Genomic DNA, 17,314 nt, shown 5'->3' on the forward strand with positions numbered 1-17,314 from the left:
GACTGAGCTGCTTACCAGCAAACTGAAATGTGCTGTGTCAGACTGATGGCTTATTTGGGAGGATATAGGCAATCAGAGAGTGAGCTCAAATATTGTTGATAGGACATAAAGTCCATTTCACTCCACAGTGAAGCTGTATATCAGCTGGAATGCCAAATCTCTGTCTGTCTCTTACACACACACACAGAGCAAAGATGTCATTTTGACTCAGACTGTTTACATGACAATCTTCACATCACAAAACTGCTTCAGTCTTGTTTTTTAGAATAATCTTTAGCCTGTTGCTACACAAAAATGTATTTAGTACACATTGTGTTGCTGAATACATCATTTTGCAAATTTAAATCAATCTTCAGCCCCCCCATCCCCATTCTACCCAATTTAATTTAACAATAAGGGGAAACCAAACACTTAGAAAACAAAATATACATATATGTAATATCAACGTATGTAGGCTCTGCATGCACACATGGCCACACAAGCACCCTCAAAGATCTGTTCACATATGCACATATATCTTCTCATCTTCAGCAGATACTGTGTATTCTTGCACAAAAATCAACATCAACATATGCACAATTACATGCGGACCCCCCAGCATACACATCTGGATGAATACATGCACCTGCACATGCATGCAAAGCTTTATAAATAGTTTAGGGAAGAAAAAAGGGGAAGTCCTACCAATGTAATATTGGCTAATTGACGTATCACGGTATTTAAGGACTCTGCTGTCAATATAATTTTCAGTAAATATGTCTCCCGTTTCATAAAGAGCAACTAAAAGCTGCACTAATCAATATTTCTGTGTTACTAATGGATTGAATGGCTGTGTGTAAAATGAAAGGTGTCGCTTCTAGTGATGAACTCACATTATTATTTATTGCCCAACTCTGCAGCTCCACTCAGCTCTATGGAGCGTTTTAGCATCTTTTAGCTCATTATTTTTGGTTTTACGACCCTAAACTTAACTGTTTAGTTCAGTCTCAGCACTCTCACAAACCTCATTTCCTGCAACAGAAAGCAGCTGTTTTCAGTGACAAAGCTCTGATAAACCCACTGACACCACCTGCTCAGTGCCAAACAGCAGACAGACACAGTTAGAGACTAGCTGGTGAACATAGTGGAGCATTTAGCAACCAAAGAACCGTTTTTTTTTTCTCAGGGCTAAAAGTAGAATGAATATTGGACTTACATTCATCAGGTGGCCAGTAAGACAATTCCAAATGAATGTTAAATTAATACTTTCACTCTTTTTTATATGGCAATAATCACTTAATTCTTAATTCTGCTTTAACAGCAGCTGAAAATCTTCTTTATACTGACCACCAGTAGTGTGACTTCTCACCCTGATAATACAGAAGTTTTTACCTCTTCAGGCCTTTAAAGCGGATTCTCATAAAATAAAGGGGGAAACAAAGGGTTGAAGTGGCAACAACTGGGAGACAGATGCGACCAGTGATGATCGGTTGCAAGTAGACATTGCTTTGTTTTGAGGATTCAACAGCCAAAAAGGTTGTAGGTTATAAAGATCTGTTCTGTAAAGCTATAGTCCAACGTATTATATTTAGAGTTTGAACTTTCCTTGCTTCTCTCATAAAGAAGATCAGTCCTATAGCTTCTCAAGCTACTGAGAAACTTACTCATGAATTTATTCCACTTAGACGGCAGTAATTCTCTTTTCAGATGAATAAGTCAGTCCCCTTTAAACCAGTGGTAGGTGTGGTGGCAGCAGAAACAAGTTGTGAACATTGACATATCATCAACTTTTGAGATGATACAGGGAATTTATTTATACATCATAGCATATCATTGAGTCGGTGTCCACTTGGTGAATGTAAGTTCAATATTCTTTTAGCTGTTTTTACTCTCTACCAACTCCTGAGGGAAATATCTGCTCTTCAGCTGCTAAATGCTCCACCATGTTCACCAGCTAGTCTACAGCTAACTGTGTCTGTTTGTCTGTTTGGTGCTGAGTAGGTAGTGTACAGTGGCTTTTTTACAGCTTTTTCTCTGAGAACAGCTGCCTGCTGTGGCACAAAACGACTCTGTGAGAGCGCTGAGAGTGAACCAAAACAGCACAGGTGTACATTCAGGTGTAAATAATGACACTAACAATGGCTCCATTTCACCTCTGCTTTTCCTGCTTTGACAAGACAATGTGTCTGCTGTGAAAAGGGTTTATTCTCTGTAGGTTCATCTCTAGCAGCCAAGCACAACACACTACACAATGTCAGCTCATACGTTGTTATTATAAATAAAATAGCTACTGATTATTGATGCTTGAAATTCAGTTCAGCTTGTCAAAAATGAACTAAGACCAGATATTGTGCGGGCTTCCGTTACCATTTGGAATTGATTTTTAACGTTCTTTTTATCAGCTGAAATATTGATTGCTACACACTATTCTTAATCAGTTCATGTAACCACTTCAAAGCCAAAGCAGACCGTCATCAGCACCCTAAACTCTGGAATAAATCTTGCCTGTGTCAGACTCTGCCAGGCTCTTTCATTTAGGATAAAAGTGATTTTTGTGTACAAGAGATGCTTTCGCTGAAGTGCTTTTGGAAACTTTTTATAACACGGTCACACTGAACTGAGCATCTTTAAGCACCCCCCCGCCCCACGTCCCAACCCCCCCCCCCACCCCAATCCAGGAACACGCCCCACCCCAGCTCTCCCCGCGCAGCCTCTCCCTCTCAGCAGTGCAGCGAGCAGCTCCGCGCGGCTCCACCGCTACACACACTGATCCGCGGGGTGCTGCTGGAGGAGGGCGCTCCGATACAAGTGGACTTGAGAGGGGCTTGTACCCGCCTCCCGCTTCCCTCCACAATCCGAGAGAAGAGGCAACAATCTCATCGTGACAGACGGGACGCGTATCGAGTGTTTCTTTTCCTGCATGTTTTTTTGCGCACCAGGCTGTCCGAGCGCGCAATCAAGAGTCGTTTAGTTGGGGTTGGGGAGCCCCTCTTCACTTCCACACCTGATCCCGTATTCGCATAACCTGTACCTGTCATCCAGAGGGGGAGATGTGGGAAGGCTCTCTGACCTCCGCTGCATCCAGGCTGTTCCTGCTGTGCGCCTGGCTGGAAGTGTAGCCGCCGTGTCCCGGGGAGGATGCCGAACAGGTAAACAGAATCTTTTGTAGAGTTTTGCGGGGCGTGTTATGTCCATATATTTAAGACAGAGTCTATACTTGTAGAGGACAGAGGATAAAGTGGTGAAGCTGTGAGTCTATAGTGACCTTTTGGCACTTTGGGTTTTGTCTCCCATGGAATGACATTCCTACACAGATCTGAAATGCTGGGGTGTCATTTCTGCAGATTCCTAGCCTCATCATCAGGAGGGACAACTCCTTTAAATTCTTATTCTTGTACATAAATATTCAAGTTCCAGCTACAGTACAACTAACTTGAGTTCCCCCCCCCTGCAGGATTGCTGTACTGCTGCAGCAGCTCTATGATCAAACATCATGTATTTTTCACAGACAGAAATCTTTACATGTGCATGCCTTAGCACAGCAGCTCATGAGGCACAAAGAGCACTGCAATATTGTTACATTGTTTTCCCTGCACAGATAATGAACTTGGCTCCACATGCAGCCTTCTGTTTGCCTATTTTATTTGTGACTTATCCATGTGGCACTTTTATTCACAGACATTCCCTGTTGATGTTTCTGAAGGTAGAGAGGATTAGTGGAGTTCAAACTGAGATATTTGAAGTCCAGTTAACACGTTCACTGCATTTTTTTTCTGACTTGCTCCCTTGTGTCCATGTCAGTACACCATCAGTCTCATCTCTGGCAATTTATTATTGTCTCGGGCGACAGGTGCTATTTTCAGTGTGGCTGCTTGTCATCATTACTCTGCATTAAGTCTCTAATAGGGCTTTTGTTATTAGTTAAGTGCCTAAAGCTTTATGGCTGCCTGTGAGAATGAAGATGAAAAGACGAGAGTGCGAAAGTGCAGAGCGATGAGCGAAATTAGGTGTGTTGGATACTACAGTGCTTTGGTTTAATACCAGCAGTATCATACTGCTGTTTATGTAAGCTGGATTCTCTCAGTTCTGCACCACGTATACCATATCTGAGGCACGAACATGCATCGCTCGCACCACTGGACTTCACACTACCCAGCAGCTCGGAGAGTGCTCTGAATAAAAGCTTGGATACAGGAAGTAACATTTCCTTTTAGTGCAGTTCTTGCCCTGAAAGTCAGAGAAAAGACATCATTGCACACTGAAAACAACCTATGCTTTTCTCTCCTGACAAACAACATCTTAGCAGTGTGAACAATGACCTTTGTCTATCACATTCTGTCCAATTGCCATACTGGCACAAAGCAAAGTAGATCATTTTGCAAACTATGTGTTTCTACGCATCATTTTTTTCCCCATTACAGTTAAATTCTATCACAGGGAATTTAGTTTGAAGTACTTTTACATAGCTCAGTTGTAGCTGTAATGCAGTTTTCAAACCAATCAATAAAATGATCGATCAATCCTCAATCTTAACGGAGTTGTTTTAATCACCTAAACATGTGTTGCTGAAGCCACTGACAAGGGCCGTGGCTTGGATTTGAGAAATGCGGAGGTCATGAGTCAAAGCCCCCATTCTCCCCTCACGCACCAAAAACAAAGTCTGTCAAATGTTTTCACTTTTTGGATTTCATATTTTATTTATTGCTGTTCTCCGTGTTTCCTGCAACTTTTATTATTATTTAAATGGAGCAGTTCTTTCACTTACCTCTAGAAGCAACAATTCTAATGATTTTCTTAAAAACAATTTCCCTCTAAGTGTTTTTGAAAAAATTATTTAAGGTATTTTTTTTTGAAGTATCTACATCCTGTGCATCAAACACTAAATCTCCCCATCAATCCCTGTCCAAAGAAAATGACCAAAAAAAGCCACCCAGCAGTCAAATTCTCATTCCCATGAGTACCATAGAAATAAATGCACATATTCTTTTAATGAAACATCCTGAGAAATTCATTGAAAATTTCCCAACATGATGGTCTAAAAATTCTGGTGGGAAATACTAAATCATTAGTTTTTAACTGTATCATGTATCAACCCCCTCCTCTCAGACTGCTAAAACTGATGAGGAATGACCTACAGCTACAGCCTGGTTCTGACAAACACTTTGTTTTGTCCTTGAGGTGAGAGTTTAATCCATATTTAGTCCCAGGTTGTCTCATTTCACCTCAACCTAAAGCCAATGTCTGCATCACCTCAGTATGACACCCTTGCGTCACAGTCTTTGAGTATGGAAGGAGAAAAGGAGACGTGTTCCTGAAGGTCTAATTTGTGCTATCAGAGGTCATGATGGGACACAGCTAGCAGCAGCCAGCACAGCATATTGTCCTATTCATCTTAATGACTCGTGTGGGTGAGGGCGGCAGCAGACGTTGAAGAAGAGCCTGAGAATGCTCTCCGGTGACCTTCTGGGAGTAACAAATGGAGCGCCTCGGCCTGGCAGACGGAACAACCGAGCTCGGCCCGTGAGGCTGCCAACTCCAGTAAAACTGAGTAAAGAAAAGAGTCTATCAGTCTGATTTTACAGCGCATCAATCCCGAGCCAGTTGTTACATTTTGCTCACGTTTACTTTTGCAGAAGCGCTAATTGAATGCATCCAATGTTCGGGCGGAGACCCACCTAGTGACATGACCTTGGTTAACGGTTCCTGATAACTTTAACAAGCAAGACACTTAAGTGGAAGTAAGGCTCTGTGGCGTGCTGTGTCATCAGTCCAGATTCGTGGTTGTCAACCTGCTATGTTCAATACACAAAGATGTGTTTGGGTAACTACAACATGGATTAATTTCTGGCTTAGCAAGCAATTATGGAGGCAGAGAGGAGGAGGAGGAGGAGGAGGAGGAGGAGGAGGAGGGTGACTCTGTGGGATTGAAATCTGAGGATGGTGCAGAAATTTGTCAGCCCTCTGCACTGACACCCTTATCCAAGTCATCTTCTCGCGGATGGTGATATATGACTAAGGTGACCGTAATCATTATTCACAGACCGGTCTTCTTCTTTTCCCTGGCATCCTTTCCTCCCGGGTCTGATCAAGTGTGTTCTATTATCCCGCAGTGATGATTTGTGGAGGTCTGTGGCGCTGTAGCATCTGAAGGACGGCATGTTGTGCAGCCTTCCCAAACAATATCATAACCCACATCCATTAGCCATATGGGTTCCATTCCCCAGATTTGCTTGATGCAATTTCTATGTCCTCCCACAGCGGAGCCATGGTGCAAGCCTGAGATTCATTTCATTAGATGATTTTCTTTGTGCTTCTGGTCCTCACACGTCTCTTGAAAGGTTTCTGTTCAAGCTTTGTATCGTGGTTAGAATGAAGGCTGCTGCTAACATATTAGATTATTGATGAATATTATGATTATTTTTCTAATTAATTTATCAGTCTGAAAATAGTGAGAAAATGCTTTTAGAGTCCAACGTGACGTCTTCAAATGTTTGGCATTGATGTAAAACTAAGAGAAACAGACAATGCCCACATTTGAGAAGTTTGAATAAATGAAAGTTTGGTATCTTTACTTGATTTAAACAATTACTTGACTGTCATTGTTGTTGTTTTGTTGTTAGTTAATTAATTCATCCATTAATTAACTTATTGTTTAAGCACTGATTTGTATCAACATGAAAAATGGAAACCAAGGCTTGAATCTGACAGAGGTGTACTCTATACTTTTTAAATTTCATTTGCATGTTTTCACAATTCAAGCATCAAGTCATAGTAAAAGACGAACAATAATGAAGCTCTGTGGGTATTTGTAGCAGAGACAGGAAGCCTTTTTTAATCATAATCATAAACATCAGACAACAAAAAAATTATAAGAGAAAAGAACAGAAAAGAAAAAAACAAATAAAAGCTCATTTGGCACTGTCAATGAAATGTTTTTAAAGTATTTTGATACCAAGAATAAGATTACAGAGTAAGAATAAGTAAGAATAAGCTTGAGGTAAATGAAAATCCTTTGAGGACCTGGTCTAATATGAATGAAGGACAGATGGATCTCAGCTGTTTGAGTTGGTTACCATCTCAATAATTTCTTCTGAATTTAAAGAATCTTGTTTGGAAGGATTAGTAACTCTAATCCAAACAATATTACAATAGTTAATAAAAAATACATTGAAGTGTGATACAAAGTCAAATAACGAGATATCAGTTCAGTGAACAAACTCACCATTTTCAATAAAGGTACATTGTGGAATTTTTATGAAACAAATAAGAGAGAATAGATGTTTACATTCAGTGTGTGTGTCCTCGAAGTCAAAATAATGAGTTGAATGCATTTTCTTCCTCATAAAACATTTGCAAAGTCAATGTCTGGAAGAATTTGAAACCTGTATTGTTTACATACTGTATGTGTTTGCTTGCTAGCAGTCTTTTTCATTTCCTGGCACATTATCGACACCAAATGTTGATCAGTGCAATAGTGTGAAGACATCTGTAGGACTGTACAGTGCTGCCTACACATGTATATGTTCACATGTGCATCCTTGTGCAAATGTATGAGATACAAAGAAAACAGGGACGCAAAAACGTTGCTCCATGGTGCTACTAGTGATCAGAAACTCCACAAGGTACCTTTAAGATTTTACATATATCAAATAAGATTTTCATCTAAAACGACTACAGTGACATTTTAAAAGGATATTTAAATAACTTCAAGATTAGTTAGTTTATTCAGTTGCCACCATTTAAACATTAGCAGCAATTGTGAACATACATTTTGTATTAGTGGACTTAAATCTTCACATGACGCTATAAGGTTTGTATCATCAGCAAATAACAGTGTGAATAAAAGATCTTTGGACGCTATACACTTTATATACTTTACACACTATAGACGGGGAATCGACAAACTATCATCTGTAATCATCTACACAAATCAATACAAATTGCTCTGTCAAATATTTAGCTAAAATCCTTTTGAGAATAATTTCCTGAATTCCATAAATTTGCAGCTTAGAATAAAAATATTGTAATCAAAGATAAATGAACATTTCCTGTTATCCAGGATGGAAGAGATACTTTGAATAGTCCAGTACAGTATTCTGAGTATTTTTTTCCAAACTCCACACTGATGTTTACAGAGGATGTGTTTTGTAGTTAGATGAAAATAAATTCTTGGGAAAACAGTTTCTGTTTGAAAACCAGGGCAAAATGGAGATCGGATGATAGTTTATACATGATTCATGGTCACTGGACATGAAGATGGTTATAACTTTGGTACAGTGTGTATGCGTTATTTTTGCTTCAGTGCAGAACAATAGCTTCCCCTCTGCAGTGCTTGCATTTTGAAGCCTTTGATTGAAGTTGTGCTGGTGTTTTGCATGGATCCATATTTATTACCGCTGCTGTGTTTGCTGTGTAATTGACTTCTTAGCACATAAATAATGACAACAGTTATGTTTTCCCCGTCCTTTCTCCCCCACTGCTTGTTGGATCTCTCTCGTCCGTCTCACCTCTAGCTGCAATCACGGCAGCCACAGCCCTACAAAGAGCAATAAGTTTGAAACATAGAGTCAACAAACCCGCATTCCAGGTGGATGAGGTGTCTGGAAATAAAACATGATCTCCCATCTAGCCGTGAAAATTGTTTATGGGCCTGTGTTGCTCAGTGGATCGAGGACAGCGCCTGTGCTGCCAAGGTGAGGGGTTCAATTCCCACGGGGGTCACTCATGCTTAAAATGTAAGCACTCAGAGTATCAGAAGGTGCTTGTGTTATATGAGCTGTAGCTCTGCAAGTTAGAGCTGAAGAATTATAGTATTAGAGCTCAACCAAAACTGGAATTCTAATCCAGATATTGATATTTTTAAGGTTTTAAAAAAGCCAATAATGATATATCTGTTTTTTATCATAATAACTTTCCAAAAATGGATAAATGTGTTTATTAAACACCAAAATTAAGCCTAAAATATGTACTGAGATGTACATTTTATAGTTAAATAAACGTGCCAAAAACTCTTACATCAATGATATCAATAAACAACACAAATACTACAAAAATATACTGAAGTTGAGAAATGAAAAATATGACCCAAATCCTTATTTTTCATTTACTTGTAGTCATTTAATTCTGTTTAATCAACTGGAAAGGTTTTTCCAACCATTATTAATGTTACCAGATTCAACTCAAATCAAAAACGGACTTTTCTCTACAGGGTCATCTGTTCACGGCTCCGCTCTGCTAACATTATGGCATTTTTCCATTGTTTAGGGGATAGTCACATCAAGGCGTGACTGGTGTTGAACTGGCACGCTGTGAGTGTTTTTCCATTACACAGAAGGGCAAAGTCAAATAAGTAGTTTACCTGTTGGAGATGTGTTGGTCACCTGCAGCTCTTCATCAAACATCATCATCATTGTGGCTGCTTGTACTATTCGTCCCTGCGTTATTATTGACTGATCTGCTGAACAAAATGCTCCAATTATCTCCATATGTTGTTGTGTCGACCGGTTTTTAGCACCACAAACAGACCTCTGCTAATTCAGGAATGACATGGAAAAACATGTGAGGAACATGTTTAATTTCCTGCAAACTCTTCACAATGAAAGTCTCCCCTTATTTAATCTTTTAAAAGTTTTTAATATGAAGCAGTAAAGCAGGAAATGTTGGGGTTGTGACTCTGATTCAGCTGCCCCTCGGCAGCTTCCGGAAAGCTGGCCAATCAGAACAGAGCGAGCTCATCGGTAGGGGGGCCTTAAAGAGACAGGGGCTAAGACTGCCTGTTAAGAGAAAGAGGCTGAACTGAGGGGCTGCATAAAGGGCCAGTATAAGATAAATAAGGAGATTTTTGAACTGTGAATCAGGAAAAAGCTACTCTATATAGACCTATATATCTATATAGACCTGAAAATGAGCATAATAGGTCCCATTTAAAGCCTGGTCACACCAGAAAGTGGTACAGCAAAATGAATCAGGGTGTCATCATGAAAGTATTGATTCTAAAAGCTTGATGACCTAATGACTATAACTTGCAGGGTTAGATAGTGAACTGCTGCAGCTGGCGAGCGAACCTCTAGCTCTAGCTCCTCTCTTACCTTTATTTTCTCTCTACTGCTGTGTTTACTTTCCCCTGGCATTTTGTCTACCATTGCACACCATGTCATTCGATGAAAAGTGCTTGCTAATGGTAAAAGTGCTTGCAATTAGTCAACGGCATAAATTTGTGGGCCAAAGTTGCACTGGATGCAAAAAGCGAGCGAGCAGGTCCACAAATATGTTTAAAGAAATGGTGCGTTTCTAGGGGACTTTTCAGCAGTGGATGTATCCACATTAAGTGCTCTAGTGAGTGTGTGTGTGCGCTTTATTCAAAATAAACTACAGTGTGTTTGTGTTCATGGTAGTAGTGGAACATGTCACCCAGTGCAACAATGTGGCTTTTCCATAGTTTTGTGACAACAATCAAGCTCTATGCCACAGGGGAATAAGATAAATCAGGCTTAGGATACACACACAAGACTTGTTAGTAGGATGTGTATGTGGTTTTCCGTGTGCCAGTCAACTTGTGGTAATTAATTATATGCATCTATATTTAGGAATATACACCATTAGAGCACAATGTAAACTGAAATACTAGCTAGAAAACTAGATTTTGAAAAACAGGGAACCTGGTAATAACAGCCGCTTTAGTTGCACTTTAGTTGCACTTTAGTTGCACTTTAGTTGCACTTTAGTGGCACAAATCCTTTAACAAATGTATGATTATTCAAAAAACTTAAAACCAAATGCAGTGAACTTTAGAGTGCCCTTGAGTTCTACAATAAGCTAGAACCGGGCCAATAATACTGAGCTGTAATCAGTGTGTAATGACAGGCTTCAGTCTGTTCTATTTGTGCTCAGGGTTGCGTCACGTCCAGCGGATCCAGCAGAGTGGAGTTAACGTGCTTTAACTTTTTGTATTCTGAACTACTTCATCACCATCATATGTGTGAGTCACCATTTCAACTCTATCATTGCGTCCGTCTGTCGTGTCAGCTGTGAACCCAGTCTAGATGTTTAATTTGACAAACAAGCAACCAGAGTAAGAAAACTGTAGGCGAAAAAATCCAAACCCTGCAGTCCTCTATCTGTGCAAGCTTTGTCATCCAACCCACTGTTTTGACAAAAAAGCTGATGTGTGTCTGTTCCAGCTGTCTGCAGACAGACAACACAGAGAGACAAAGGCACTTTTCTTATGCCTCCGCGCCAGCGACAGCCATGGCCGGAGGCATTATGTTTTTGGGTTGTTTGTCTGTCCATCCATCACATTGTCATAAACGAAATATCTCAGGAATGCCTGGAGGGAATTTCTTCAAATTTGGCACAAACATGAACTGATTAGAATTTGGTGGTCAAAGGTCAAAAGTCACTGTGACCTCACAAAACACATTTTTGGCCATAACTCAAGAATTCATATGCTAATTATGACAAAGGTTTACACAAATGTCTAATAGGATAAAATGATGAAGTGATGACATTTTACGTCCTAAAGGTCAGAGGTCAACTTCACTGTGACATCATAATGTTCTGCAAAAACACTTTTCAGGCCATTATTCAACACCATAACTCTAACTAGTCAGATACTGAATTGATGACACTAATCTTGGTTCCCACCTTGAAACTGTGGTGATTGTTTAGATCTTCTGTGCTGTTGGGTTGAAGATGTTTGTGAAGCATCCATGTTTTAGAATTTGTAGCTTCTTTGCAGCAACGTGGCTACAACTTTGTGTTCTATGAGAATCAGCTTTATTGGCCAAACATGTGAACACATACAAGAAAAATACACAGTTTTTATTAAATTCCTTCAAAGTATTCACTACAAATATCATGATTCTGGACAGACATTGATCTAAACTACAACTCCACTGGTTGGTGGAGTCATACAACCACAAGGTGGTATTTCTAGTTTCTCCCAACTTTGGCTTGTGTTGCATCATAGCTCAATTCTTTCTTTCTCAGCATTAGCCTTGCTGAAATGCAGCCTGAAAAAAAAGACTTAGCACTCAAGCTTTATTGACATGCATGGACATAACGCTGGCATACTAAATGCAAAAATCATTCATAATTATATTTCTTGCAGCAAGCTGATTTACTCATTTCAGCAGACTAATGGCATCTGTAGCTAAATTAGAGGCAGGTTCATCAAAGTTTGAGAAAAGTGCTTTCCCTTGGGGCAAGGGAGGACAGAATGAGACTTCATTTCTTTTTTTTCTCAGCCTGGAATGTTTTTTTCCTATGCTGATCAAAAAGTACAAGCTAAAAGGACGAGATAATTAAAATGATGTTGCCTGATGTTAATGAATCATACAAATGGGGGAAAAAAAACATTTTCAGCCAAGAAAAAAATAATTTCTTTTGAGGAGTGAACATGACTTCAAATGTGGGTTATTGAAGGATTGTCTCAGGATTTTGGGTGCAGATTTGTCCCAGCAGAGCACCCTTACATGTGAAGCTGGGATTGGCCACACATGGGTTCACACACAGGTTTTGTCTGGCTGTCAGCGCTTTTGTCTGCATGTAGCACCAGTGATCCGGGCGTGATGCTTAATTCTCCGCAGCTATCTGCTGCTATCAATTAGAGCCTTTATGGGGAGGTGCTGTCAGCGTTACCATGGCAACCAATGTCTTTGGCAGTGCGTTGCATCCCCTCCAGGGCTGTGGATGGGGTGCTTGCAAGTGTTACTGCGCAGTACATTTTAAAGATTCAAAATCTTCAGCGCCCGGGGACAGAAACAATAAGCATGAAATACTTAGCGGTGTTGGCAGACTCATGCTGTTCATGGACCTAGTTTCTCTTCGGCTTCTTGGCTTCGTGTATGTTGCTGAGGCTATTTTGAATATTAACGGATAGCGTTGACAATCTGAGGATGTTGCAAAGGTGTCTAGGAGGCAGAAGTAGTAATTCACTGGAAACAAGCCTAGAGTTATACAGCATATACATACTGTTGTGAATTACCTGCTCACACACTTTTACAAGGTGCTTTAGGATTCTGTCAAATGAAAATGTCTCACTTAACAACTTACTATTCCTCTATGACACACTTTATAACCAGTCATGCTCTGATTTCAGGATCTCAGGGATCAGGGCCCTAGCTAAAACTGAAGACACTGATGTCGGGGTGTTTTAGGAACCTGGGTGGAGTTTACTTTGTACAATTCAAATTTATACATGGTGGGTAAGTTTTAGGGTGATTCCAGTATTTTTGGAGTCAATATGTTTGAATTTGAATACCTTAAAGCCAACAGAAATTCATTACTTCCCCACCTGAACTGTATTCCTGGCAGTGTGGAGAAGACTTTGAGACAATATTTAAGGTAAGATTACATTATGAATTGCTGACTCTACCTTTAATGGCAAATGGACTGTGTTTATATAGTATTCCACTAGCTTAATGGACAAAGTGTTTTACAGTTTGTCTCTCATTCACCCACCTGAGGACAGTGGTGGAAAAGTATCAATACCTCAATGTAAAAATACTTCATTACAAGTCATTGCATTGACGTTGATAATACTTGCATTTAAAATGAAAGTATTATCAACTAAATTTATTTAAAGTTTTAAAGTACTCGTTTTGCAGAAAATCGGACTGTGACTGATATATTAAATAAAATGAACAAATGAAGTACATTATTAATACTGATGAGTCAATGCATAAGCAGCAATTTATTGTTGTAGCTGCTTTAGGTGGAGCCAGTTTGAACTGCTTTGTGAGGGTCATGAGATAAATAAGATAATAGATTAGGTAGGAAAGAAGAAAAAGCATAGTTGTGCTTCTTACATTCTAATTTTTCTGAACTTCTCTTTAATCTTTGCATTTTTGTGAAATATTGGAGATTTTTACCTCTTTGGGCCTCGAACAATTATTTATTGAAACCATGTGAGGGGAAATTTCTCTTGGGTGAAAATGCATTTGTGTAAAAGCCCATAAGCCAAAAAGTTTTTTTTAACCAATAATGCAGTGTAATTTATAAGCTCATTATTATGTTATTTTATGTAACATTTTAATCTGAACAGTAACTAAAGCTGTCAAATAAATGTAGTGGAGTAAAAAGTACAATATTTCCCTCTGAAATGTGGTGGAGTGGAAGTATAAAGTAGCATCAAATGGAAATACTCAAGTAAAGCACAAGTACCTAAAAATGTACTGTACAGTACTTGAGTAAATGTACTTAGTTACACTCTTAGTTGCCACTGCCTGAGGAATAAATCTCTGGTTCATGCACAGCATTGTCTCTCTGCTGGTGTTTGCTAACCTTACCAGCAGCTATCCTACCGTTTGAAGTGGTCACTTCTAATACATATGAATTAGAGAGAGGCCACAGCTGACTCTTCAAATCAAAGCTTCACATACAAGCCAGTCTTGAGTGGAAAAGGTGTGCTTTGCACAGATTATGTGTATTGTTGGAAAACTCACCTGTATTAATGTCATATGCCAATGAAAAGCTATGAGATTATGTGTGCAGTGCAAAAAAAAAAAAATATATATATATATATATAAACCTGTATGTCAATTGTACCTGTAGAAGAATACAGAGTTATGCCTTGGTGGTGGGCTATGGAACAGCAGTCATCCCTTGTGAGGAGATATATTTTCTAGAAAATTTAAATAATTTTATTTTTTTAATAATTTTTGATTTAAATACAAAATTTGAGGTCTTCTGCTGGCTAGCCCCAGATTTCTTGATGGGAATTTGGTCTCATGACCTCAGTATCCTGGCTACAGTCCTGACAGGGATCAGTGGATAAAGAGCGGTCAACCTCAACCATCCTGTGAGAGGGAGAGGAGGGAAGAGTTTAGTCTCTGTGGCTGCTTGTCTGGCCCTGTGCAGAGTGACACTGATAAGCAGTAATCTGAACCGTCTGTGGAGTGAGAAAAACACCCGCAGCCTGCTTCTATCCCACCTGTGAGTTATGGCTCTCTTTTATCTGATGGAGCACTTAGTCGCTCGCCCAGCCTTGTTTTCAAGTATTCTTTTCACTTACGCCCGATCGATCGCTGTTGCCTAGTGTTAATGATGAGTCTTACTATTAAATGTGATGACCTGCGGCCGTATTCTATTACCTTGCTTTCTTGCACAGGCGGGCCTCTGTAATTAAGGTGCAAGTGGATGCAGTCGGAGAAGCAGGTTGGAGCCAAAACTCAATTAAAAATAGCCTTCACACACATGCCACCGCAGAAGAAATGTTGAGCACAGTTTAAAAGTTTGAATGTTTTATTGGTTTCTGTCACCCGAGGAGATGAATGTTTTCTCTAAACTGATGCTGAGATAAAATACTGCAGCACGAGTGGCAGGATAATCATTTAAAGAAATTAACAGCCAGTTCCAGGCTTTTTAATTCCTGCTGTTTTCATTTTTCTATAGACTGTGGTGAAAGATGTGATGTGGAGGTCTCTGGTCAGACCGAGGGGTTTTTATACTCATTAATAATCTAACATGACAAAGCAGGATGTGACAGAATTGTGTAATAAAAAGGAAACTCACTGCGCTGTTAGCGTTCCATTCTCTAAAAAGACGTCAGAATAGATAAGTGATATTTTTCGACTTTTATCAGCTTGATGTCAAAGGTCAGGGGATCCCTTTAGATTGGCTGCCAGAGGGGATAATAAAACCACAGGATGGAGCCATTTCTGCTGCTCATATGAGGGTCTTCACAGATAGCGGCTGAGCGACTTTCATTTAATGCCAAGCTGAATTATTCACACAGTAAGAGCGAATCAAACACTTTCAATAGAATTAGTGATGTCTGGCTGTTATTAGTGTGTGTTCTTGTTTGATAGAATCGGTTGATCCTCCCCCCGACAGCCTACACGTGTTTTAAGGATTTGTTATGTCTTTATTTCACAGTGTTGCAGTGGAGACAGAAAGAGTTCCTCTCTGCACCTACACCTTCAACCTGACTTTGACTTTCGTAGTTTTAAAGAGGAAATTAAGGGTTTTTGTTATCCATTTTTTAAAAGATATAGGTTGTGGTTTCAAAAATAGAGTCGAGAGTTCTTTAACTAGAGGAGCAAACAAACAAAAAACAATGGAATGCTCTTTATTTGTGTAAATTTACCTATAAGATAAACCATTTTAATGAATTTGGTCTTTGTTTCCCTCATAAAACTAACAAAATAATCAGAAATTTGGCCTAAATGTCTGTATTATTACTGCACAAAATCTGAGATCTGTAAGTTATTCAAGCCATCATAGATTATAAGACCCCTCTGATGCCTCACTCCCAGATGCACTAAACAACTTCTATGCCTGGTTTGAGCCACTGAACACTGTGCCAGCGGGAAAAGCCACTGCTCCGCCAGACGATCAGGTAATTTCTCTGTCCCAAAGAAGTGTAAGTAAGATGCTTTCCACAGTCAACTCACATAAAGCTGCAGGACTTGACAATGTACCAGGGTGTGTGCTCAGAGACTGTGCGTACCGGCTAATAGACGTCCTGACAGACATCTTCCACACCTCCCTGAGCCAAGCAGTTGTTCCACAGTGCTTCAAAACCACCTCCATCCGACCGCTGCCAAAAAAGGCTGTATTGTCTGACCTCAATGACTACCGCCCTGTAGCTCTAACCCCCCATCGTTATGAAGTGCTTTGAGCGGCTAGTCCTTAAACACATCAAATCCAGTCTCTCCGCCTCACTGGACCTGATGCAGTTTGCGTACCGCTCAAACAGGTCCACAGAGGATGCAATCTCACACCCCCTCCATCTGGCCCTGACTCATCTGAACCAGAAAAACACATACATAAGGCTGCTCTTCATAGACTTCAGTTCAGCCTTTAACAGCATCATCCCTCAGCAGCTAATAGGAAAGTTCGCCCTGCTGAGACTCAGCACCTCTCTCTCTAACTGGATCTTGGATTTTCTCACCGGCAGACCCCAGTCAGTATGGATCAGCAGCAGCAACAGCTCTAGTACAGTCATGCTGAACACCAGCGTCTCCCAGGGCTGTGTGCTCAGCCCTCTGCTGTTTATGCTGCTGACCCATGACTGCACCTCTAGATCCAGCACAAACCACATCATTAAGTTTCCAGTAGTGGGTCTCATCAGCGGCAACAATGAAACATCCTACAGAGAGGTGGTGTAAAAACTGTCTGACTGGTGCAAGAACAACAATCTGTCTCTGAACATTGACAAAACAAAGGAGATGACTTCGGAAGGTCCCGCCCTGACAACTCCGCATTGAACATCCACGGCTCCACAGTTTCTTGGTGTACACATCACAGAAGACCGTTCCTGGACCACCTACACCAGCTCGTCGGCCAAGAGATCCCAGCATCGACTGCATTTCCTACAGAGGCTGAAGAAGGT

At 40.2% G+C, this 17,314-nt stretch overlaps 1 protein-coding gene across 4 annotated transcripts in view; it reads left to right on the forward strand.

Annotated features, from left to right (window-relative positions):
- LOC122999900 (heparan sulfate glucosamine 3-O-sulfotransferase 5) overlaps positions 1–17,314 on the forward strand; it is a 127,677-nt gene that overhangs the window by 39,614 nt on the left and 70,749 nt on the right. Inside the window, exons 1-2 of one of the 4 annotated variants that reach the window (XM_044377259.1) lie at positions 2,678–3,128; positions 16,236–16,318. The exons of 2 other annotated variants lie outside the window; for them this stretch is intronic. The gene's annotated coding sequence lies outside the window, so the exon portion shown is untranslated. Of the gene's footprint in view, positions 1–2,677; positions 3,129–16,235; positions 16,319–17,314 lie in introns of those variants that run through there. One more of the 4 variants, XM_044377258.1, reaches the window with a different exon arrangement.

The sequence above is a fragment of the Thunnus albacares genome, chromosome 16 (genome assembly GCF_914725855.1).
Source record: "Thunnus albacares chromosome 16, fThuAlb1.1, whole genome shotgun sequence".
Classification (NCBI taxonomy): Eukaryota; Metazoa; Chordata; class Actinopteri; order Scombriformes; family Scombridae; genus Thunnus; species Thunnus albacares.